This window comes from Schistocerca piceifrons, chromosome 2, assembly GCF_021461385.2.
Source record: "Schistocerca piceifrons isolate TAMUIC-IGC-003096 chromosome 2, iqSchPice1.1, whole genome shotgun sequence".
Taxonomy (NCBI): domain Eukaryota; kingdom Metazoa; phylum Arthropoda; class Insecta; order Orthoptera; family Acrididae; genus Schistocerca; species Schistocerca piceifrons.
This window is the reverse complement of record NC_060139.1, coordinates 774,747,224-774,759,488: the sequence shown is the minus strand read 5'-3', so window position 1 is coordinate 774,759,488 and position 12,265 is coordinate 774,747,224.

The following is a 12,265-nucleotide window of genomic DNA, read 5'->3' as shown; positions in this document are numbered from 1 at the left end:
TATGCTCTTCAATGCCGCTTCAACCGCACGCGAGCTATGTGCAGACATCCATCATGTTGGAAGTACATCGCCATTCTGTCATGCAGTGAAACATCTTGTAATAACATCGGTAGAACATTACGTAGGAAATCAGCAAACATTGCACCATTTAGACTGCCATCGATAAAATGGGCGCCTGTTATCCTTCCTCTCATAATGCCGCACCATACATTAACCCGCCAAGGTCGCTGATGTTCCACTTGTCGCAGGCATCGTGGATTTTCCGTTGCCCAGTAGTGCATATTATGCCGGTTTACGTTACCGCTGTTGGTGAATGATGCTTCGTTGCTAAATAGAACGCGTGAAAAAAAATCTGTCATCGTCCCGTAATTTCTCTTGTGCCCAGTGGTAGAACTGTACACGACGTTCAAAGTCTTTGCCATGCAATTCCTGGTGCGTAGAAATATGGTACGGGTGCAATCGATGTTGATGTAGCATTCTCAACACCGACATTTTTGAGATTCCCGATTCTCGCGCAATTTGTCTACTACTGATGTGCGGATTAGCCGCGACAGCATATAAAACACCTACTTGGGCATCATCATTTGTTGCAGGTCGTGGTTGACGTTTCACATGTGGCTGAACAGTAACTGTTTCCTTAAATAACCGCCGGACGCGGTGGTCTAGCGGTTCTAGGCGCGCAGTCCGGAACCGCGCGACTGCTACGGTCGCAGGTTCGAATCCTGCCTCGGGCATGGATGTGTGTGATGTCCTTAGGTTAGTTAGGTTTAAGTAGTTCTAAGTTCTAGGGGACTGATGACCTCAGATGTTAAGTCCCATAGTGCTCAGAGCCATTTGAACCATTTGAACTTTAAATAACCTAACTATGCGGCGAACAGTCCGGACACTTGGATGATGTCGTCCGGGATACCGAGTAGCACACATAGCACACGCCCGTTGGGCATTTTGATCACAATAGCCATACATCAACACGATATCGACCTTTTCCACAATTGGTAAAGAGTCCATTTTAACACGGGTAATGTATCACGAAGCAAATACTGTCCGCAATGTTGGAATGTTATGTGATACCACGTACTTATACGTTTGTGACTATTACAGCGCCATCTATCACAAAGCGAAAAAAGTGGTCCAGCTAAAACATTTATATTTCTTTACGTACTACACGAATATGTAATAAAAATGGGTGTTCCTATTTTTTAAAAAAAAAAAAAGCTGTTGATATCCGTTTGATCTATGGCAGCGCCATCTAGCGTACCAAGCATAGCGCCATCTGGTTTCCCCCTTCAAGCTAGACAAGTTTCGTTCGTAGTTTTTTCGTTTGACGCTTGTTTTGTGAGATATTTGGCCCGGTCACGATCAATGGACCACCCTGTATATTTGTTTCTGACTGTATACAATTGATTCTAATAATATTGAAAATATTGCAAATAGCTGCTTAATAGCCAACGTAACTTTATTTAAATGTACTGATAGCAACGACGAAATGGAAGTAGCTATGACTTTGTTTATCTTTGTATATGGAGAGTCTCTGTCGCGTTGAGAGCAGAGAGGAAGCAGAGTAGCTTGAGTCATTAAAGCGTGCGGAAGTGGAAGTGTTTGTTGGGCGGTCCAGCAGATACGGGGTGCAGCTAAAATCGTGCCATTGTAGGGGCGTCTAATTCGTTAATCCGCGATTATTGAGAGCACGGCATGAGTGGACAGGCAGAGGAAGATACAGTTATAACTGTTGCCTGTCGCATAATTATCTGTGGCTCTGGAGATGACTCGGGGTTCTCATCCAGCAGAAGCACCAGCGGCAGTTCAGCACTGCCGTCGGCTACTTCTTCGTTGCCCGCACAGCTACATCGTAAGAATGTTAAATAAAAAATTATAAACTTACGTAGGTATTACCCAGTGACATTTCTTTCGCAAAGTATGACTAACTTGAATTATAACTTCCAATAGTTAAAACTTATAGGATACCTGTGTTGTCATCGTCTTCAGACATTATTACCTGGCAGGATCCCTTTCCTTTCCATGCAGTCACCAAGTGTCGTAAGAATATGAAAATTGATTAACTATTTATTACCAGTTTTGTTTGTTTGCTAATGGTCAGTTTCACTCTAAATTTTCTGCCTCAGTAACTATTCATTCTTGTACTGTAGAACAGAGCATTAAATAATTTGCAATTTTGAGTATTAACTTCATTCGCTTAAAGGGACGTAAAATTTCACTGGCAAAGCTAACAGCCAAAGGAACAGCACAAATTAAGAGTGCGTAATTTCATTTATTCTGTATTTAGCTTAGCGAGTGACTTATACTGGCGAGGGGTGTATTTTAGTTCAAGCTCGTGGTCTCGCGGTAGCGTTCTCGCTTCCCGCGCACGGGGTCCCGGGTTCGATTCCCTTTGGGTTACGGATATTAACTGTCTCGAGATGACTGGGTGTTGTTGTGTCGTCTTCATCATCATCATTCATCCCCATTATGGTCGGAGGAAGGCAATGGCAAACCACGTCCGCTAGGACCTTGCCTAGTACGGCGGTGCGGGTCTCCCGCATCGTCCTTTAGGCTCTTCGGAGTATGGGACCTCATCATCATGTAATTTATTCTTGTTATTTTAAAATTAAAATCAATTGCTCATTTTCTTAAAGTAAATTCAGTTCAATCTTTCAATAATCAAAAGTAAATTGCTTGCGTTTTTCTAAATTTTGCATTACTGAAAGTCATTTTTACATAACAAAGTTTAAGTTAAGCCAGTCATTTATTTAACCAGTAACTCCATTTAACTTTAGTTCCGAAATTTAGTATTTCAGAATAAGTAACTGCAGACTCAGTGCTTTCTGATTCATTTTTTTCTCGTGAACTGTTGTGCCGTGGAAAAGCGTGACAACCTTCTCTTGCCACGCCAGTGATTATTTCTTAAATTTCTTTGCGATTACCATTCTAAAGATGGGGTGTAGAAAGATATCCGCTACCAGTCACAATAGAAGGTTATTTATTTTCACACGACCGGTTTCGGGCTTGCGCCCATCTTCAGGTGTTTATACATTCATGTACATGTTTGTACTTTTGGAGATCTTAAGATTCTGGAGGTTCGTTGCCCTAGAAGGCTGGCGACCGTTTAATTATCACCTTTTTAGCTAATCTGTTTTTGTGTATAATCAGTATCTTTTTTAGTAAATGTTACGTGGTACCCTTTCCCCCTCTGTGGTTCGTGGGCGATTGCAGTATATTCCACCCTTTTCAAAATTATCATCAGTATTTAGATTAGGTTTAGAATAGATTCTTCCTTCAGAAGGGACTGTTGTGCACTTTCCTCCAACTAATCAGTCTTATTTTCCTTCGGTAACGATAGCCTTACTCACTGTAAAATTTCGTTAGGCATATGTGATCACGGTCAGTTACATCGCAATCCAAAAGACCGATTAGGAAGGGGGCGATTAGACACTGCAGAATTTCCAAAAAAGCATTTCGTTTTTTATTGCGTTAAAAGATGCTTTGAACCTTCTAAAACGTGAGAAAAATCTGTAAGCCCTGAAAAAAATTTGTTCTGTGCAATTCCGAGCTGCTTCTCTATCGTCTCGGATGACCCGGAAAGGCCTATCTGCGCCAACTCTATACCCTCTACAGTATCTGAGCCAGTAAGTGTACGAGAAAGACAGTTCTTTCGCTTCGAATCTTGGTTCTTGTGTGCACTATTGACTTTTGATGCTTTATTTGTGATCTTTATAGTATACAGTTTCTTCTTTCAAGTAAGATTGAGTGGCGAGAAAGAATGATCGGGAGGGAAAGATACGAGAACATCGTATACAACGCTGCGTCGAAGCACTTATGTCTTCAGAGCGTCTGTAGAATAGATATGAGGCTGAGAGCAGTTCAGGAGTCAGTATCGATGATAAGAAACTGAAAGACAAAGACCAGGATTTTAATGTGAATGACGGCTTGAGCTACAGGATTATAATTTTTTTTGACGTTTTCTCTGTTATTTCTCAACATATGGAATGTAAAACGTACAATGCAGACAGCACGTTGCAAGAACGAAGTCCTCGAAGTTTAGGCTTCACAATAATTACTGCTTTTCCAAACTGTGCAGACGTTGTTGTACCAAGTAGTAAGTTTATTCGAAACGCATATGAAATCAACCGTCGAATCGTCGTCGCAATGCGCCTGCTTGGAGCAGGGTTAAACGGAATTGCGAAGTTTTGTCCGCACGTGGAATTGCCACGACGGATATTTCAATCGTTTTATGATAACGAGTGGATACGTTTTCGATCGCAACGGCAACAGGACGACAGGCCAGTTCCGGGATAGCAGATTAATGGTAAGAGTTTCCTAAAAGCAGAATTTTTTAATTTGTTCTTGTCTATAACACATTTCAAAACATCAAACGCGTTATTCTCGGAAAATACGTTTGCAAAACGTCACGCAACATGACTCCAATAATCTTCAATTTTTTTATTTGAATATTTAACCACATTTTTCAAATAACATTTCAAATTGAACCTCCTAGGGGTTTTTGATTAGCTAATTTAAACAATATTTGTTAACAAATTATTGTCCTATTTTTGGTGGAAATTGAACGACTTTATTCAAACACTCGCCATTTGCACAAGAATCAATATTTCTAAAATCACCTGAGTGTTTGACTAGCTAAGCTCATGAATATTATATAGATTCTTTTATATTCTTTCTGGACTCAAACTGGAACCAGTTACAGAGCATGCTGCAGATCGCCTCAAATTCAACAGGTCTCTTAAGAATTGTTGCAGTGTCGTCATTTCGTAACTGTTGTGGAAACGTGCCATGCACTGAACGAGTATTTTCGGGCAGTTAATGTACAAACATACGTACATACAATTTTATTCATAATTTTCATTCGTGGTCATTTCCCGTATTTTCTGAGCAACATATCATACGACGCATTCTTAAAATTTGTGGTTTAATGCCCATGTGCCATAACAGCCCTCAACGCTGGTAATTATTTATACACTTCGATGCAGTCTGGTCTTTCGTCTTTTTTTGAGCTCACTTTCAACACAATAACGACAACGGAACAGTGAACACAATCATATCCACAGTCTGCAGCATGCGAGAGACTGGCAACAATATTGTTGATACTGTCCACAGACAGCACAATGTTTCCAGGTAGCGCAAAATACTTCGAAGGTTTTTGATGTTCTCAGTATTATTGCGCATCCTCTCTGTCTCAACCCTAGATGTTTAATATTACTGCACTTCAGGAAAAATTGTGCAACATTATGGATCGTCTGCGAGGCGTTTAAGAGTTTGTTCATCAGGAACTGATGAATGAAGGCTTTATTCTTATAGTAACCCCCGCCTCCCCCTCCCTCCTGCCAAAAAAAAAAAATCAAAGGGTATTATGTCTGGTGAAAGTGGTGTCCATGATGTTAGACTATCTCTCTCCATCCACCTGTCTGGACAGGCTTCATCCAAGAACTTGTGAATAAATAATCATCAGTGTGCCAGTGTACCATCTTGGTGAAATACTACACATCCTTCTAATTCGTGTAATTGAGGTGCGACGTAAAGTTCCAACATGCCCAGGTAAGCTGCTGCCGTGATAGTAGCCTCAGTGAGAAATAACGGTCCAATAATTGTGTTGTGCATTAACCCACATCACACATTCGCTTTGGGGCTATCTCCTGTATCTGCGTATCAAGATTCGTGGGTTCTCTGACCTTCCGTCTCCGGACAGTGTGTCTTTTTATTTTCGCGGAGATGTGAAAGTCACTTCATCGGAAAAAAATCTTTATGTGGTTGTCATTTGCATCGACGCGTTCCAGCATGTTCTTTGGAAACTTAGCACTTCGGAATTGTTGCTGAACTGTATTTGGCGCCCGTGTTCCACGAAACCACAAAACACATCGTGCGTTCTCCTGCATAGAAACCAGCAGCATCCTACATTACGCTACCTGTAACAAAAGAGAGTGAAAAAAATCAGATGCTATCAAAGCGCATGTAGAAGTTATAATGAGACTACGCATGGGTGATTTGGAGCATAGTGGATGGCGATACAGCTGTAATCAATCGTACAACACGGTGCACCTTTTGCCTTTTTAATATTTTGTAACATTGGTGACGCATATTTTCTCAATGTGAATTCATTAGATTCTTTCGTTGTTTGGGGACCCATAACTTTTCCATGTTGGTTTATCTTATTTTATTACCAAGGACTCTCCGAAATTAAATGACTGTTCAGAGCTTAACGAAATGCAGTTAGTATATGATATAAAATATTATAAAAATGCAATTAGTATCTGATGTAAAATATTCTATTTAAGTATTGCCTGTGTTTAAAAACTGATATACCGTATGTATGATGTATCGATGTAAAGCTTATGTATCTTTGGCATACATTTTCCCTAAGTAGTAGTAGTAGTAGTAGTAGTAGTAGTAGTGAAGCGTTGGATATGAGCTCTGGTGGACAGAAATTGAAATGAATGTAACTCGTCTGTGATGCACTCTTGTGGGTCATTTAGTTAATGTTTCATGAATTGTAAAGAAAGTGTCTTGTGGTTATTTCAAACTGAAGAATACATAGCAGAAGAACTTGTCTGGTGTTCCATTTTAAAGACGTTACATTTACTTCCTGCATACGTCATGATGAGAACGCAGCTAATCTGCATTATTGATTACTTTACTGAATGAAAGAACTATGCAGCAATACTGACTTCAAGAAGAAGAGTAACATATTGTTCTTATACACTTTCAAGACCCAGAAAACCTCTCGGCAAAATCAGATGTCGTTAATTTTCAGGACAACGAGCAACAACAACTAATACCACGGCATTAATGAGAAAAATGAGTATTGTGTCAACTACTCAATTTCTAAAACTAACAGTGTTTGTGAAAGCAGCCTAGAAAATGTGGCCTGCATTTTATCTTAATCAATTTATATGCGGAAGCAACAGACGGAATTGTATCTGAAAGTTTTTTCGTCAGTTATCTAACAATATTTCAATTATTGGCTGAACGGGACACATTAAAAAGTGTATCTATAAACATTCATAAGTTGAGCTGCCATTTAGAAAAAACGATACTAACATGTGGAGCTGCACCCATTGTGATTTCTAGAAGGTGCGGCTAATTTGGGCGTCCATCTTCGTTTAATTGAGTTCGAATACGACATAGTGTTCACCTCTAACCTACTTTCGTTATTGATACAGTGAACAAGGCATATGCGTTATGGAAATATTGTGTAGAAGAGTAAATTTATTCTCACAGACTCCAAACAAAGCCATTGTACCTTTAAGACTTTCGCATAGCGCTTCTGGATGGATTATTAATAGACCAACCAGATTAAGCGAAAATTTAAATCAAAATCTCCATATACAAAAGCTACCTCTTCACAGTGTGTGTGTGTGTGTGTGTATGCAAGGGACAGTTGCCGTTGATATAACAAAACAGAGCAACATAACGAAGGTCGGAATATTTCTAACGTGATGTGTCGTGTTATTCCCACAGAGGACTTTGAAACTTGGTATAGTATCGTTTCTTACAGTTTAAGATCAAATTTATTTATTTAAAAGCGTCATTTAGTTTAATCTGTTGCCCTTTTAAAATACTTTCTTCATTTGTCATTGTATCGCTAACAACAGCTGTGTTAAAACTCGGTGCCACAGCAATCTTTCTATTTCAACCATAAACGAATATACATATATAAAAAATAAAAAAAAGTTTTGCATCACCGCGGTTCCCAGAACTCCTGATAACAGACGTTGACTGTGGATATTGTATCACAGACACAGTACCTTTGACTGAGATGTGAGTAAACCCGCCGAAAGAGGTAAACAACCAAGCATGAGCAGCGCCTATTAGACGGAGTGGGTCCGACAGTCGATCAGTTCCAGTCATTCCACCAGGAAGGAGATACACGGCTCTTGTTGTCTGTAGTTCAACCATGCCTAGACGGCCAATACCGCGATTTGATCGCGTCCGCATTGTAACTTTGTGCCAGCAAGGGCTCTCGACATAGGAAGTGTCCAGGCGTCTAGGATGAATCAAAGCGATGTTGTTCGGTCATGTTGGAGATACAGAGAGACAGGAATGTCAATGACATACCTCGCTCAGGTCGCCCAAGGGCTATTACTGCAGCGGATGACCGCTACCTACGGATTATGGCTCGGAGGAACCCTGACAGCGACTCCACCATGTTGAATAATGCTTTTCGTACAGCCACAGCACGTCGTGTTACGACTCAAACTGTGCGCAATAGGCTGCATGATGCGTACCTTCACTCCCTACGACCATGGCGAGGTCCATCTTTCCAACCACGACACCATGCAGCGCGGTACAGCTGGGCCCAACTACATGCCGAATGGACCGCTCAGGATTGGCATCACCTTCTCTTCACCGATGTATGTCGCATATGCCGTCAACTAATCGTCGGAGACATGTTTGGAGGCAATCCGGTCAGGCTGTCCAGCGAGTGCAGCAATGTGGAGGTTCCCTGTTGTTTTGGGGTTGGATTATCTTTATAGTATACAGTTTCTTCTTTCAAGTAAGATTGAGTGGCGAGAAAGAATGATCGGGAGGGAAAGATACGAGAACATCGTATACAACGCTGCGTCGAAGCACTTATGTCTTCAGAGCGTCTGTAGAATAGATATGAGGCTGAGAGCAGTTCAGGAGTCAGTATCGATGATAAGAAACTGAAAGACAAAGACCAGGATTTTAATGTGAATGACGGCTTGAGCTACAGGATTATAATTTTTTTTGACGTTTTCTCTGTTATTTCTCAACATATGGAATGTAAAACGTACAATGCAGACAGCACGTTGCAAGAACGAAGTCCTCGAAGTTTAGGCTTCACAATAATTACTGCTTTTCCAAACTGTGCAGACGTTGTTGTACCAAGTAGTAAGTTTATTCGAAACGCATATGAAATCAACCGTCGAATCGTCGTCGCAATGCGCCTGCTTGGAGCAGGGTTAAACGGAATTGCGAAGTTTTGTCCGCACGTGGAATTGCCACGACGGATATTTCAATCGTTTTATGATAACGAGTGGATACGTTTTCGATCGCAACGGCAACAGGACGACAGGCCAGTTCCGGGATAGCAGATTAATGGTAAGAGTTTCCTAAAAGCAGAATTTTTTAATTTGTTCTTGTCTATAACACATTTCAAAACATCAAACGCGTTATTCTCGGAAAATACGTTTGCAAAACGTCACGCAACATGACTCCAATAATCTTCAATTTTTTTATTTGAATATTTAACCACATTTTTCAAATAACATTTCAAATTGAACCTCCTAGGGGTTTTTGATTAGCTAATTTAAACAATATTTGTTAACAAATTATTGTCCTATTTTTGGTGGAAATTGAACGACTTTATTCAAACACTCGCCATTTGCACAAGAATCAATATTTCTAAAATCACCTGAGTGTTTGACTAGCTAAGCTCATGAATATTATATAGATTCTTTTATATTCTTTCTGGACTCAAACTGGAACCAGTTACAGAGCATGCTGCAGATCGCCTCAAATTCAACAGGTCTCTTAAGAATTGTTGCAGTGTCGTCATTTCGTAACTGTTGTGGAAACGTGCCATGCACTGAACGAGTATTTTCGGGCAGTTAATGTACAAACATACGTACATACAATTTTATTCATAATTTTCATTCGTGGTCATTTCCCGTATTTTCTGAGCAACATATCATACGACGCATTCTTAAAATTTGTGGTTTAATGCCCATGTGCCATAACAGCCCTCAACGCTGGTAATTATTTATACACTTCGATGCAGTCTGGTCTTTCGTCTTTTTTTGAGCTCACTTTCAACACAATAACGACAACGGAACAGTGAACACAATCATATCCACAGTCTGCAGCATGCGAGAGACTGGCAACAATATTGTTGATACTGTCCACAGACAGCACAATGTTTCCAGGTAGCGCAAAATACTTCGAAGGTTTTTGATGTTCTCAGTATTATTGCGCATCCTCTCTGTCTCAACCCTAGATGTTTAATATTACTGCACTTCAGGAAAAATTGTGCAACATTATGGATCGTCTGCGAGGCGTTTAAGAGTTTGTTCATCAGGAACTGATGAATGAAGGCTTTATTCTTATAGTAACCCCCGCCTCCCCCTCCCTCCTGCCAAAAAAAAAAAATCAAAGGGTATTATGTCTGGTGAAAGTGGTGTCCATGATGTTAGACTATCTCTCTCCATCCACCTGTCTGGACAGGCTTCATCCAAGAACTTGTGAATAAATAATCATCAGTGTGCCAGTGTACCATCTTGGTGAAATACTACACATCCTTCTAATTCGTGTAATTGAGGTGCGACGTAAAGTTCCAACATGCCCAGGTAAGCTGCTGCCGTGATAGTAGCCTCAGTGAGAAATAACGGTCCAATAATTGTGTTGTGCATTAACCCACATCACACATTCGCTTTGGGGCTATCTCCTGTATCTGCGTATCAAGATTCGTGGGTTCTCTGACCTTCCGTCTCCGGACAGTGTGTCTTTTTATTTTCGCGGAGATGTGAAAGTCACTTCATCGGAAAAAAATCTTTATGTGGTTGTCATTTGCATCGACGCGTTCCAGCATGTTCTTTGGAAACTTAGCACTTCGGAATTGTTGCTGAACTGTATTTGGCGCCCGTGTTCCACGAAACCACAAAACACATCGTGCGTTCTCCTGCATAGAAACCAGCAGCATCCTACATTACGCTACCTGTAACAAAAGAGAGTGAAAAAAATCAGATGCTATCAAAGCGCATGTAGAAGTTATAATGAGACTACGCATGGGTGATTTGGAGCATAGTGGATGGCGATACAGCTGTAATCAATCGTACAACACGGTGCACCTTTTGCCTTTTTAATATTTTGTAACATTGGTGACGCATATTTTCTCAATGTGAATTCATTAGATTCTTTCGTTGTTTGGGGACCCATAACTTTTCCATGTTGGTTTATCTTATTTTATTACCAAGGACTCTCCGAAATTAAATGACTGTTCAGAGCTTAACGAAATGCAGTTAGTATATGATATAAAATATTATAAAAATGCAATTAGTATCTGATGTAAAATATTCTATTTAAGTATTGCCTGTGTTTAAAAACTGATATACCGTATGTATGATGTATCGATGTAAAGCTTATGTATCTTTGGCATACATTTTCCCTAAGTAGTAGTAGTAGTAGTAGTAGTAGTAGTAGTGAAGCGTTGGATATGAGCTCTGGTGGACAGAAATTGAAATGAGTGTAACTCGTCTGTGATGCACTCTTGTGGGTCATTTAGTTAATGTTTCATGAATTGTAAAGAAAGTGTCTTGTGGTTATTTCAAACTGAAGAATACATAGCAGAAGAACTTGTCTGGTGTTCCATTTTAAAGACGTTACATTTACTTCCTGAATACGTCATGATGAGAACGCAGCTAATCTGCATTATTGATTACTTTACTGAATGAAAGAACTATGCAGCAATACTGACTTCAAGAAGAAGAGTAACATATTGTTCTTATACACTTTCAAGACCCAGAAAACCTCTCGGCAAAATCAGATGTCGTTAATTTTCAGGACAACGAGCAACAACAACTAATACCACGGCATTAATGAGAAAAATGAGTATTGTGTCAACTACTCAATTTCTAAAACTAACAGTGTTTGTGAAAGCAGCCTAGAAAATGTGGCCTGCATTTTATCTTAATCAATTTATATGCGGAAGCAACAGACGGAATTGTATCTGAAAGTTTTTTCGTCAGTTATCTAACAATATTTCAATTATTGGCTGAACGGGACACATTAAAAAGTGTATCTATAAACATTCATAAGTTGAGCTGCCATTTAGAAAAAACGATACTAACATGTGGAGCTGCACCCATTGTGATTTCTAGAAGGTGCGGCTAATTTGGGCGTCCATCTTCGTTTAATTGAGTTCGAATACGACATAGTGTTCACCTCTAACCTACTTTCGTTATTGATACAGTGAACAAGGCATATGCGTTATGGAAATATTGTGTAGAAGAGTAAATTTATTCTCACAGACTCCAAACAAAGCCATTGTACCTTTAAGACTTTCGCATAGCGCTTCTGGATGGATTATTAATAGACCAACCAGATTAAGCGAAAATTTAAATCAAAATCTCCATATACAAAAGCTACCTCTTCACAGTGTGTGTGTGTGTGTATGCAAGGGACAGTTGCCGTTGATATAACAAAACAGAGCAACATAACGAAGGTCGGAATATTTCTAACGTGATGTGTCGTGTTATTCCCACAGAGGACTTTGAAACTTGGTATAGTATCGTTTCTT